Here is a 13,250-nt window from a genome sequence, read left to right as displayed (position 1 = left end):
AGAGATAGGCAGAGAGGTGGGGAACAGGAGATGAACAGAGTGAGGGGAGGGTGAAATAGACAGAAAAAAGGGAAAGCAGAAGATGGACTAATATGTAACTATAATTAAATTAGCTTTCTGCTGCATGGACGAATTTGTATTTCTTTATTGCTTAGAATAAAAAAAATTAAATACCATCCATGCATTCAGAAACTACTTTATATATAATTGCAAATCTTCATATGGCTGCGTTGCGTACGATGGGAAATCAAAATAACACGGTTTATGGTAGGTAAAGATAGAGACCATGTCCTCTGGGAGCCAGACACTTAGTCTAAAGTCGTCAACTGTTTCTCAAACTACAGTTGGTAAGTCGGTTGCAGCCTTCATAATTTTGACACAAGATGCTTTCAGTCATATTTTGGCGCACAGATGCCTGCACACCAGCAACTCTATGTACTGGTAAGCCCTCCCGCCGTAGGAGGAACCTTTGCCTTAGAGGACTGTTGTAGCACATCTGCAGGTGCTTTAAGAGTACTTCTTCACGCCGCAGTGGCCGCTTGTTTCACTGGCTACAGTTTTTTTTCCTCCTCAACCTTAACCAGTCCTCCTCCACCTCCTCCTCTTCCTCGACAGTGAGGTAACAACATGTACACGTGTAGCAAATTTGGAAATTGTATTTCCTATGGCGGCATTCTTAACTGCTGCATTTGCCACTTCTTATTGGAGGATACCTTGTCAACCTACCAGAGGCCTAGAATCCTTCCGCACGAACACTCTCCGTTTGAGGATATAAACATTGTGCTGAGATGCATTCTGGGGACAGGAGGAAGCTAACGCCTCAACTGCTTTATCACACGTTTATGCTGCAATCAGAACGTACCTACAACAATCTACGACGGTGCGACTGTGGCCCTTCATGAACCATGCATCACTGGGGCCATTACCTTAATTTTTAGCAAACGTGTTTGCTTATGGCTATTTATGGTGGCCCTATCTAAATGGAAATTACTGTGAACGGCAAGTCTTGGATCTCCCCCTGCCTACACTAGGTGTAATTCGCCATGCGAATCATGCTGACGGTACTGCTGCAGTCATACACATGTGAATTATATGTACTAGCCGGCAACGATCCTGTGGATATTTCAGTGAACATGCCTAACAGACACGCTTCAATATGGTCAGCTGCTCTATGGGCGTGGAATAACAGGGGCAGATAGTTTAAAGACTGGAAAAAACTGAACATCTGTGATAACCACAATTCCACACTAATATAAAAAATTTGGTAATATAGTAAGGACTGTGGAAGTACACATTAGTGAAAGAATAATCCACGTCGTCGTTCGGGATACATACTCGTAGTTCGCCGATATTGCTGAAGTCTACAGGAAAGTAGTATCACACGAAAGTTTCGAACAAATCAATGAGGATTTGCAGAAAATTAGTGCGTGGTGTAATTACTGGCAGTGTAACCTACTGTGTGTAACAAAGCGAAAATCCCCACTAATGTAAGAGTACAAAATAAATGCCGAGTCTTCGGAAGCGGTAACATCCGTCAAGTATCTGGGTGTGACTATTCGAAATGACCTCAAATGGAATGATCAGGTTACACAAGTAACGGGCAAGGAGAACTCTATAATGCGGTTTATTGGTAGAATCCTGAAGCGATGCAGTCCTTCAAAAAAGGAAATTGCTTACAATACGTTAGTTCGTCCAGTCTTAGAGTATTGTTCGTCTGTATGGGACCCTTACCAGTTGGGTCTGATTCAAGAGATTGAGAAGGTCCAAAGAAGAGCAGCAAGATTCGTGACTGGTACATTTAGCCATCGCGAGACCGTTACAAATCTCATAGAAAGTTTGAAGTGGGACACACTTGCAGATAGACAGCGCGCTAAACGGAAGGGACTGCTCACTAAATTCCGAAATCCTATCTTCGCCGAGGATGTAGAGCACATATGAAAAACGAAAATTGTATGATGAACGACCTGTTTTAAACATCAAGTAACAGGTCTATAACTTGGCAATAAATAAAAAAATATATTATTACCATTAACTTTCAAATCGCGCTATGATCACCATATAAAGATAAGGGAAATTAGAGCTTGTGCTGAGGCGTTTTTCCCTCGCGCTATCCGCCAGTGGAACAGAGGGGGGAAATATGACCTTGGAGCGAATTGCGCCCTCTGCCACACACCGCTTTTTGGCTAGCTGAGTACACAGGGTGTTAAAAAAGGTACGGCCAAACTTTCAGGAAACATTCCTCACACACAACTAAAGAAAAGATGTTATGTGGACATGTGTCCGGAAACGCTTAATTTCCATGTTAGAGCTCATTTTAGTTTCTTCCACCTACGCTCAATGTAGCACATTATCATGATTTCATACGGGATACTCTACCTGTGCTGCTGGAACATGTGCCTTTACAAGTGCGACACAACATGTGGTTCATGCACGATGGAACTCCTGCACATTCCAGTCGAAGTGTTCGTACGCTTGTCAACAACAGGTTCGGTGACCGATGGATTGTTAGTTACTACAAGAATCGTAGCATCTGCATTCACTGAGACAGCCAAGTACATCCGAAATCTGTATCAGCCGCTGCAACGAGATCAAAGATTGTCACAGAATGCCATTAATCCCTTGTGAAGCCCTGGGAAAGTGGCAGCGTAAAACTGCTGTGGGTCTATGATCAGACGGGTATTACGGATAATGAACAGCCTGATCTGCTAGACAGGACAGGGGCAACGACTCCATTTGTTTGATTGGAACATATTCTACCTATCGCTAAAATGATGATAAAATCTAAATTACAAGAAGATGCTGAGAGGTAATGCCTCTGAACTTTTTTGTGTGTGTGAATACTTATAAAGATTTCTAAATAAAACAAACGTTATTAACAATCTGCTTCTTTATATTTCGCGTCTACGTATTTATTTCTCGACATAGTAACACTGGTGACGAACTCATTTCTCCCAACGAGATACCAGTCTGTTGACATAGCCACTGTAGACTATCTGACCTTGTTGACGAAGACAGGAACTCACCTCTGATTGCATAGCTTCAACACTATCAGAATGAAGTACTCTTAAGTGTGTTTTAAGTTTTGATAACAGATTAGAATCAGATGGGGTTACGTCGGAACTGTCTGGAGGACAATCGGTGACAGTGAACCCAAGGCGTCGGATTGTTCCAGATGTTGCAGCTCTCATGCACGGTCTAGTATTGCCATGCTGAAGGAGAGGGTGGCAGTGTATGGAAGAGCCCTTCGAATTCGAAACCCTATTACAGCACGCTGTTTCTCACACACCGACATGCTTACGTTACAGACTTCCATATTACACCCCACAATTAGGTGCCTTCTAACGCCAGAAGAATGCAAATATGTAAACATGAAGAATAATCAAGACCTTAAGCTGTCGACAGTGTTGATATACATCAACGGGGACAGTTGAAAATGTGTGCGCTGGCAGGGACTCGAACCCGGGACCTCCTGCTTACGTGGCAGGCGCTCTATCAATCTGAGCCATCGAGGGCACAGAGGATACTGCGACTGCAGGGATTTATCCCTTGCACGCTCCCCGTGACACCCACATTACAAGCTCAATGTCCACACACTACATTCGTAGTGCCCCTGCTCATTACACTCATTACTCGCGGCAGACAATCTTACGAGGCCCGTAAGAGTTCGGGCAATATGTGTGCATCCAGCACTGAAGAATGTCAATGGCTGTTAGCCTTAACTATATGAAGATGCTATCTGTTCGGACATGACCGAAAGAACAGATACCATCTTCATGTAAACACGCAGATTGTTCATAAAGTTCGTTTTTTCTGAAAACTTATGATAGTTGTCCCATAAAAAATCCGGAAGTATTATTTTTCAGCGCGTCCTAGTATGCATCTGGATCAAAAGACAACACATAGAACTTTGGGCTAAGACCGAAAAACAAAAACATGCCAAGACAATGATGTCGAAACCGTCTTTAAAGAGATGGCTAATGGCTCTTAGCACTATGGGACTCAACTGCTGTGGTCATTAGTCCCCTAGAACTTAGAACTACTTAAACCTAACTAACCTAAGGACATCACACACATCCATGCCCGAGGCAGGATTCGAACCTGCGACCGTAGCAGTCGCACGGTTCCGGACTGCGCGCCTAGAACTTTAAAGAGAAGTTTTGCAATCGTGGGCTTGAACACGAAGCGTATTACACTGATGATATGTTTGATGATTGACCATTGGGGGTTCAAGAACACCTATACACGGTAAGTATCGAGAAAGAATACCTTATGTGTAGAGGATGAAACTTCACCACTTTTAATTTTTAATTGAGGAGCTCTGGAGGCCAAAAGACACAACATATTTCCGATAATGATGGAAGCTGAAAGAATGAATTAAAATTTGTGCAATACCCAGGAATTGAACCCAGGTTTCCTTGCTTACTAGGTAGGCATGTTAGCCAGTACACCTCGATAGCACTATAGCTAACTGAGTTGCATGGATTACCCTAGTCCAGTGCCCTTCCTAACACAAACCGGAAGCGTGGGTTCGTCCTGGACATGGCCCAAATTTTAATTCATTTCTTCAGCTTCCATCATTAGTGTAGGTAAAGATGCGATTCAAACGTCTCAATAAAAAATTATTTATAATTTGGTTAACACTTGCTGAAGAGACAGTACATGATGAAGATCTAGTAAAGGATCTTTCAGTTCTCTTATAGGGTATTAGCTCGCCTTACTATAATCACAAGAAGAAATACCGCACGACAAACTTAGTTTTGTAGGGAGCACATTGAGCTCTTTTGGGAGTGATCTAGATGCTAGTAAAACAATAAACTGGTAGCCAAGATCGTAGGAATTCTTTTTATTCCATGATTACCGGTTTCGGCGAAACTAAAGCCGCGTTCATCGGATCTAGGAAGGACAGAAAACACTATAAATGTGGGCTTGGATTCCACTTATATAACATCTATACATATAAATTTTGTTACATACCTTGGGACACATACAGGTTACAACATCAAGGCAAACGTTGGTTACATTAATAGTTGCCTGTAACACGCAGGCCTTACAAAGTTTTCGTAAGTATTTAATATAAGGCAGGACGGATATGCATTTGTGTAACCCTGCAGTGTTAATATATTTATATATGACTTTTGGTAGGTTTTATATATGACCATATATATGTGGACTTGTGTAACTCGACAGTCGTAGAGAATTTGAATTTCTTTTCGGTATGTTTTATATGTAACCAGGCAGATGTGCATTTGATATGACCGGAAAAATCTGCGCTCTTGCGCACGGTGTGTTGTATTGGTATTTTTATATATGACCAGACGGGTATGCACTGTGTAACCCTGTAATGTCCTTAACATTTTTATATACTCTCGGTAGATTTTATATACCACCAGACTGATATGCTGTGTATAATCATGCGGATCCCATAAAATATCTATCGATCATCGTATCTTATTACCTATAGGACCAGACAGATGCACATTTTTGTAATTCCGCCGTTCTCATGAAATTTGCATTTGCTTTTCTATATGTCGTATATGTGAGAAGCCAGATGCACAATTGTGTAGGTTTGCAGTATTCATAATTTTTGTATATGTTTACGTGATACAGTTATCTCTAGAATTATGTACAAGCCCTAATGACGTAATGTTACCACACACGCAGAGCCTGTTATGACGCGATCTGTGACATTCATTGGCGCCTCTTCTGCTAGCGCCATTTCACGACGTGGCCTGTAGTGTAAAAACAGAGCCGAAGCTGCGGTAGTACCTAGCTTGCGCTTGTATGTGATGGAGACACTTAACATTTATAATGCCATCTCTCTTGTACGCCTATGTGTTGCTTACGACAATTTTGTAAGGCCTGCGGGTTATAGGCAACTATTAATATCACCATTGTTTGCCATGATGTTGTAAACTATATGTGTCCTAAGGTATGTAACTAAATTTATATCTATACATGTTACAATACTAGCCATTAAAATTGCTACACCACGAAGGTGACGTACTACAGATGCGAAATTTAACGGACAGGAAGAAGATGCTGTGATATGCAAATGATCAGCTTTTCAGAACATTCACACAAGGTTGGCGCCGGTGGCGACAACTACAAGGTGCTGACATGAGGAAAGTTTCCAACCGATTTCTCATACACAAACAGCAGTTGGCCGGCGTTGCCTGGTGAAACGCTGTTGTGATGCTTCGTGTAAGGAGGAGAAATGCGTACCATCACGTTTCCGACTCTGATAAAGGTCGGATTGTAGCCTACCGCGATTGCGGATTATCATATCGCGAAATTGCTGCTAGCGTTGGTCGAGATCCAGCGACTGTTAGCAGAATATGGAATCGATGGGTTCAGGAGGGTGGTACGGAACGCCGTGCTGGATCCCAACGGCCTCGTATCACTAGCATTCGAGATGACAGGCATCTTACCCACATGGATGTAACGGATCGTGCAGCCACGTCTCGGTCCCTGTGTCAACAGATGGGGGCGTTTGCAAGACAACAACCGCCTGCTCGAACAGTTCGACGACGTTGCAGCAGCATGGACTATCAGCTCGGATACCATGGCTGATGTTACCCTTGACGCTGCATCACAGACAGGTGCGCCTGCAATGGTGTACTCAACGACGAACCTGGGTGCACGAATGGCAAAACGTCATTTCTTCGAATGAATCCAGGTTGTGTTTACAGCATCATGATGGTCGCATCCGCGTTTGGCGAGATCGCGGTGAACGCACATTGGGAGCGCGTATTCGTCATCGCCGTACTGGCGTATCACCCGGCGCGATGGTATGGGATGCCATTGGGTACACGTCTCGGTCACCTCTTGTTCGCATTTACGACAATTTCACAGTGGACGTTACATTTCAGATGTGTTACGACCCGTGGCTCTACCCTTCATTCGATCCCTGCGAAACCCTATATATCAGCCCGATAATGCACGACTGTATGTTGCAGGTCCTGTATACGCCTTTCTCCAAACAGAAATGTTCGACTGCTGCCCTGGCCAGGAGATTCTCCGGATCTCTCACCAGACTTTTCGTCTGGTCAATGGTGGCCGAGCAACTGTCTCGTCACAATACGCCAGTCACTACTGTTGATGAACTGTGGTATCGTGTTGAAGTTGCATGGGCAGCTGTACCTGTACACGCCATCCAAGCTCTGTTTGACTCAATGCCCAGGTGTATCAAGGCTGTTATTACGGCCAGAGGTGGTTGTAGTGGGTACTGATTTCTCAGGATCTATGCACCCATATTTCGTGAAAGTGTAATCACATGACAGTTTTATATTTGTCCAATGAATACCCGTTTATCATCTGCATTTCTTCTTGGTATAGTAATTTTAATGGCTAATAGTGTATATAAGTGGAATATAAGACCACTTTTATCCCTAGATCCGATGAACGCAACTTTAGTCTCGTGGACTAAAAAGAATTCCTGCGATGTTGGCTACCAGTTTATTTTATTTTATTTATTTATTTATTTTTTTATTTTTTTGCGAATCAGTTTTCGTGTGGGACAAAGAGAACTAAATCACTGTTGGTTTGTCACCGTAATTAAATCAGATAAAGTCAGGTGAATGAACCCATAATGACTGCAACCTGCCAATTGGCCATACTTAACCGAAACACAGCGTTCTGTACATTAAAGCCCGAACCAGTTTTAAATCAAATAGGAGCATATATTATGTCTAGAAACACCTCAACACTCTTGTAATGCTTGAATCGAAATCGCTGTCGTTATAAAGTTTACGACTTTAATACGGGGCTAACAAAGTGCGCTACGCCGGTGAAGCAGGCACAGTGTATAGAGATTTTTGGGGAGGCCTCTGCCGGCGGTAATAGAGCGGTGTCGGCCGGAGGCGGCGGCGACGGCGGCGTCTCTGTCCGCGTGGCGTCGCCGTCAGACGGGGCTCGGCTCGGCTCGGCTCGGCTCAGCTCGGCTCGGCCCGGTCGTAAAGCGGCTCTGCCGGCTCTAAAGCGGCCAATACCGCCAGCTGCGCCGCGCCTCGCCTCGGGCACTGCTTCATCCGGGGCATCCATCTTTCAGATTCCGCGGAAAAATTGCCCGGCACGCTCTTACGTATTCGCTTTATCGCCGTTCCGGTGTCTCCCCTCACTGAATAACACAATCCCCAGCCGGCGGAAACACGACTTTATGGCTCAGTGTAGAAGCGGCACAGGTCTAGGTTACTTTCTACTGCCGTTACAGTTACCTGTACTGAGACAAGAATAGCTTTTTGACCTGGAAAATGCTGAACAATTCAAAATATGAAATTGAGCATTTGTGTTTTCGCCTTCCATAGCACTCGTAAGACTGCGATGAATTTTCACTGAGTTGCGCACACTCCCGCGAAGGCTTCTGATGGGATTAGAACCACCTACATCTCATAGGGGTGAGGGTCGGCTGAAAAGGGTCTGACATAAGAGCACAGCTCGTGACCATCTTAAGCACTTTCAACCTAATTTATATGAGGGTTGGAATTTACATAGTGGCAAGTATTTATTCATAACCGATACAAAAGGGTTACATGTTTTCGCCTCTTACTGTCCTTCAAAGTAATCATCAGAGTTGTGTAGAACCCGCTGCCAGTGATATGACTCATTCGCATAATTATTTGCACTGAACTACACTGTTGTGTGTGTGTGTGTGTGTGTGTGTGTGTGTGTGTGTGTGTGTGTGTGTGTGTGTGTGTGTGTGTGTGCGTGCGTGCGTGGGAGGGGGGGGGTAGGGGCTATTCCTTCACTTAGTTTACTTTCTTTCATCCTCCTTTGGTTTACTCTTAGTCCATATTCTGTGTTCAGTAGACAGTCGTGAAATTTATTTTCTCTTCCACTGAGGATAGAAATGTCATTCGCAGACAGTGTCGTTGATATTCTTTCCCACATCACTTTAATCCACTCCAGAGCCTTCCTTTTATTTCCATAATTCCTTCTTTGATGAACAGACTGAACTGTAGGAGAGAAAGGCTGCGTACTTGTCTCATATCCGTTTTAGTACAAGCACATCTTTCCTGGTATACCATTCTTCTTGTTTCTTCGTGGTCCTTACACATATCGAGTGTTACCTGTCTTCCCCCATAACTCACACTTTTTCTGAGAACTCCAACTTCTTACACAAATTTACACTTTCGAACGCCTTCTCTATCTCCACAAGTCCAATGAAGGAACTTTCATTTTCCTTAGTCTTTCCTCCATTATGAAGCTCATCATGAAAACTGACTCTTTGATATCGTTACAATCCCTAAAACCAAAATAATCATAATCAAACAGACCCACTTCTTCTGTATATTACTCTTGTCAGTGTCTAGGATGCACGGAGTGTGAAATAGACCGTACGATTATTTTCGCTCTTACACACTTTACCTGTCTTCCGGCTTATGAGAGAAATATTTTCCCAAAAAGTCACATACTATATCTCCCTCTCATCATCTTCATAGATTTATGGTTGCTACTTCTCCCAGTAAATTCAGATATTTCAAAGGAAAATTATCTATGCCTCCTGCATTGTTTAATGGTAGGTCTTCCAAGACTCTGTTAAACTCTGACTGTAATACTGGATCACCTACGTCACCTGTAGGGACTCGCAGTCCTTCCTCTGTCACTCCATCAGACAGTTTCTCCCCTTTGTAGTGGCCTTCAACATACTTTTACCATCTTTCTGCTAACAGCAGTACGTTTAAACCGAGCAATACCAATGCATTTTCAATATCGCGCAGTACCAAGGGGGAGTAATTCGTGCCCCCCGCCCCCACCCACAAAGAAAAAACAAAAAATTAAAAAATTAAATTCGTTAATTGTTGTTGAAATATATTAACGACATGCTCCTCTTCCCCCCGAAGTATTCCTGCCGGTCTTACGAGTCGACTAAAATGTGACGATCTCCTGTAAAGTTTGACCTCCAGTCTTCAAAATTTTCCCGAAGAGCAAGTCAACTGGGTAAGAGTGCCTTACAAGGTGCATCGCGTCAATCGTGCATTGAGATCTGTAGCCCACATTCTCATCGTCGCATTCCAGTCCCACTCTTTCTCCGTCTCTTGGGAGAGGAAACTTTCCTGATTGCGTTTTCCACCATACACTATGCAGTGCCGCCTTCTCCGCCGACGATGACCATGGACTCTCAGCACCTCATATCCTACCAGGCGCCCCTTGCTATGGCTGTGTTGCGCCTTTGGGAAGGGTCTCTGGTCGGAGTGGGCAGCATCAGGGCGGATGACACGCATTGAAGCATAGTGTGTCATGTTTTGCTGGTGGTCTGCTGCCAGCAGTCTGTAAGAGGGCAAAGTCAAACTTCAATGCTAAGAAATATGACCCCAAATCTTTCCCCTCCCTGACCACACAATGGGAGGAACGCCAGGCTAAGGATAGCAGTGAAGCTTATTCTTCCCAGTACCTCGTATGTATGAGAGTTGATGAGAAGTCTTTTATGTCCATGCAGCCTCCGTTGTTTGGGGACCATTTGGAGGACAGGTTTGGGATGTGGAAGGCTTGTACAAACTGCTCTCTGGGTCAGTCTTGATAAAAACAGCATCCTTTGCCCAGTCACGGGCATTACTCACTTGTCACAAGTTGGGTGATGTTTCTGTTACAATCACGACCCATAAGAGCTTAAATATGGTCCAGAGTATTATATTCCGCAGGGAACTCCTTTTGCAGTCTGACGACGAGCTGTGCGCCAATTTAGAGCGGCGAGGTGTTTATTTCGTCCAGCGCGTTCGTCGGGGTTCGAGGGCTAATCATGTTGCCATCGGTGCCTTTATGTTGGCCTTCGAGGGAAGGCCAAGGTGATGGTCTTCCGCTGTGACGTCAAGCCATACAACCCTCCCCAAGCGGTGCTTTAAGTGGTGGAAGTTTGGCCACATTTCTTCCCGCTGAACTTCCAGCGTCACATGTCGGGATTGTGGACGTCCATCACATCGCAATACTCCAAGTTGCCCGCTTCCAATCTGAATCAGCAGCGGAGAGCATCATTCACCTAGCTCGCTAGACTGCAAGATTTTACAGAAAGAGAGGAAAATCATGGTATACAAGACCCTGGACCAACTGACCCACACTGATGCTAAGAGGAAATTTGAGGGCCGACATCCTGCGGCTATGAACTCCTCTCACGCCGCCACTACGAGAACAGCTGTCGCCCCATTAGTTCATCGCATTCCTGTTGCCTGTCAGAACCAGAAGACTACACCTGCCCCCTTGATGACGGGGTCACTTTCCTTCCTGTTGCTCATGCACCACCTACTTCAGGAGAAAAACCCCCCAGCTGGAGAAGCGTAAGTCTCTTTCGGCTCCTCTCGTTGGGATCAGGTCCCTTGGGTCACTCACGTTCCAGGTTTCTGTTAGTGGGATAGATGAAGAGCCCAAAAACAGCTGGTTGTTGGGCTTCATACTCATCCACAGTCCTGGAGACTGAAGCAGTAAAGTTCTCCCAGCCAGGGAAACCCAAGAAGCAGCGGGAGGAACCCAAAAAAGAAGGTCCTCAAGACCAAGGAAATTGCGGTGGCTCCCACACCACCGCTACCTGCAAGCTCTGCGTCTGCAGATGAGGTGGAGATTCTGGCGCCCACTGAGGACCTAGATCTTGCTGTCCCTGAGACACAATGGATATAGACTGCTCAGGCAAAAAGTCTGTGGCAGCAGGTGACCCTGAGTCGTAAACTGTCTCATTGGATGTTCCATGCCTTCCAGGTTTCACGATGACGTCATCCTCCAGTGGAATTGCGGCGGTTTTTCTTTTCCACCGCCTGGCTGAGCTATGACAACTATTAAGCTTTACACTTGCTTTCTGCATTGCCCTCCAGGAAACCTGGTTCCCAGCAATGTGGACCCCTGCCCTCCACAGCTGTAAAGGATACTACAGGAACCGTAACGACTATCATCGAGTGTCAGTCTGTAGTGAAACTGTGCCCCTTCACCTTTAATCCCTCTTGAAGCTGTGGCTGTCAGAACAAGGACGACGCAAGAAATAACTGTCTGCAATGTATATCTTCCTCCAGACGATGCAGTATCCCTGAATGTATTGACTGCGCTGATTGATGAACTCCCTCAACCTTTCCTACTTTTGGGTTATTTTAACGCCCATTAGCCCTTGTGGGGTGGCACTGTACTTACTGGCCGAGGTAGAGATATCGAAATTTTACTGTCTCAGTTCGACCTTTGACTTTGAAATATTGGGACATCCACACGTTTCATTGTGGTCATGGTAGTTACTCGACCATTAATTTATCAGTCTGCAGCCCAGGACTTCTCCCATATATCCACTGGAGAGCACATGACACCATGTGTGGTAGTGACCACTGCCCAATCTTCCTGTCACTGAGCCGTCATCAGGCCCGAGAGACGTGCCCAGATGGGCTTCAAACAAGGCGGACTGGGAAAGTTCCACCTCCGCTGTCACCGTTTAATCTCCCCAGTACGGTAACATCGATGTAATTGTTGAGCAGGTGGCTACGACAATCATTTTTTTGGCAGAAAAAACGATCCCTTGCTCTTTAAGGTGCCCCTGGCGAAAGGCAGTTCCTTGGTGATCACCAGTCGTCGCTGAAGCAATTAAGGAGCGTCGGCGAGCACTACAGTGGCAGAAGCGGCACCCTTCCCTGAAGCACATGATATCCTTTGAACGGCTCCGTGCCTGCGTTCGCCTGCTTATCAGACGACGGAAGCAGGAGTGTTAGGAGAGATATGTCTGGACCACTGGGTACCATACGTCACCTTCCCAAGTCTGGGCAAAGATCAAACGTGTTTTCGGGTACCAGATCCCAACAGGTGTTCCCGGTGTTAACATAAGTGGCGTGTTATCTACCGACGCAAACGCAATTGCCGAGCACTTTCCTGAGCACCATGCTTGAGCCTTTGCGTCGGAGAATTACCAAATTACCACCGAGCCTTTCGCACTCTCAAAAGGCGGCTGGAAAGAAAGTCCTCTCATTCGCTACACGCCATAGGGAATCCTATAACGCCCTATTTACAGAGTGGGAGCTCCTCAGTGCCCTTACACAGCTGCTGGGCCAGATCGGATCCACAGTCAGATGATTAAACATCACTCAGATGACTACGAGCGAAATCTCCTCGTCATCTTCAACTATATCTGGTGCGATGGCATCTAACCATCGCAATGCCGGCAGAGCACCATCATTCTCGTGCTCAAACTCAGTAAAAACCCGCTTGATGTGGATAGCTATCGGCCTATCAGCCTCACCAACATTCTTTGGAAACTGTTGGAACGTATGGTGTGTCGGCGGTTGGGTTGGGTCCTG

Source organism: Schistocerca gregaria, chromosome 3, assembly GCF_023897955.1.
Source record: "Schistocerca gregaria isolate iqSchGreg1 chromosome 3, iqSchGreg1.2, whole genome shotgun sequence".
Taxonomy (NCBI): Eukaryota; Metazoa; Arthropoda; class Insecta; order Orthoptera; family Acrididae; genus Schistocerca; species Schistocerca gregaria.
The sequence above is the reverse complement of the archived record's forward strand: the minus strand, read 5'-3'. Positions refer to the sequence as shown.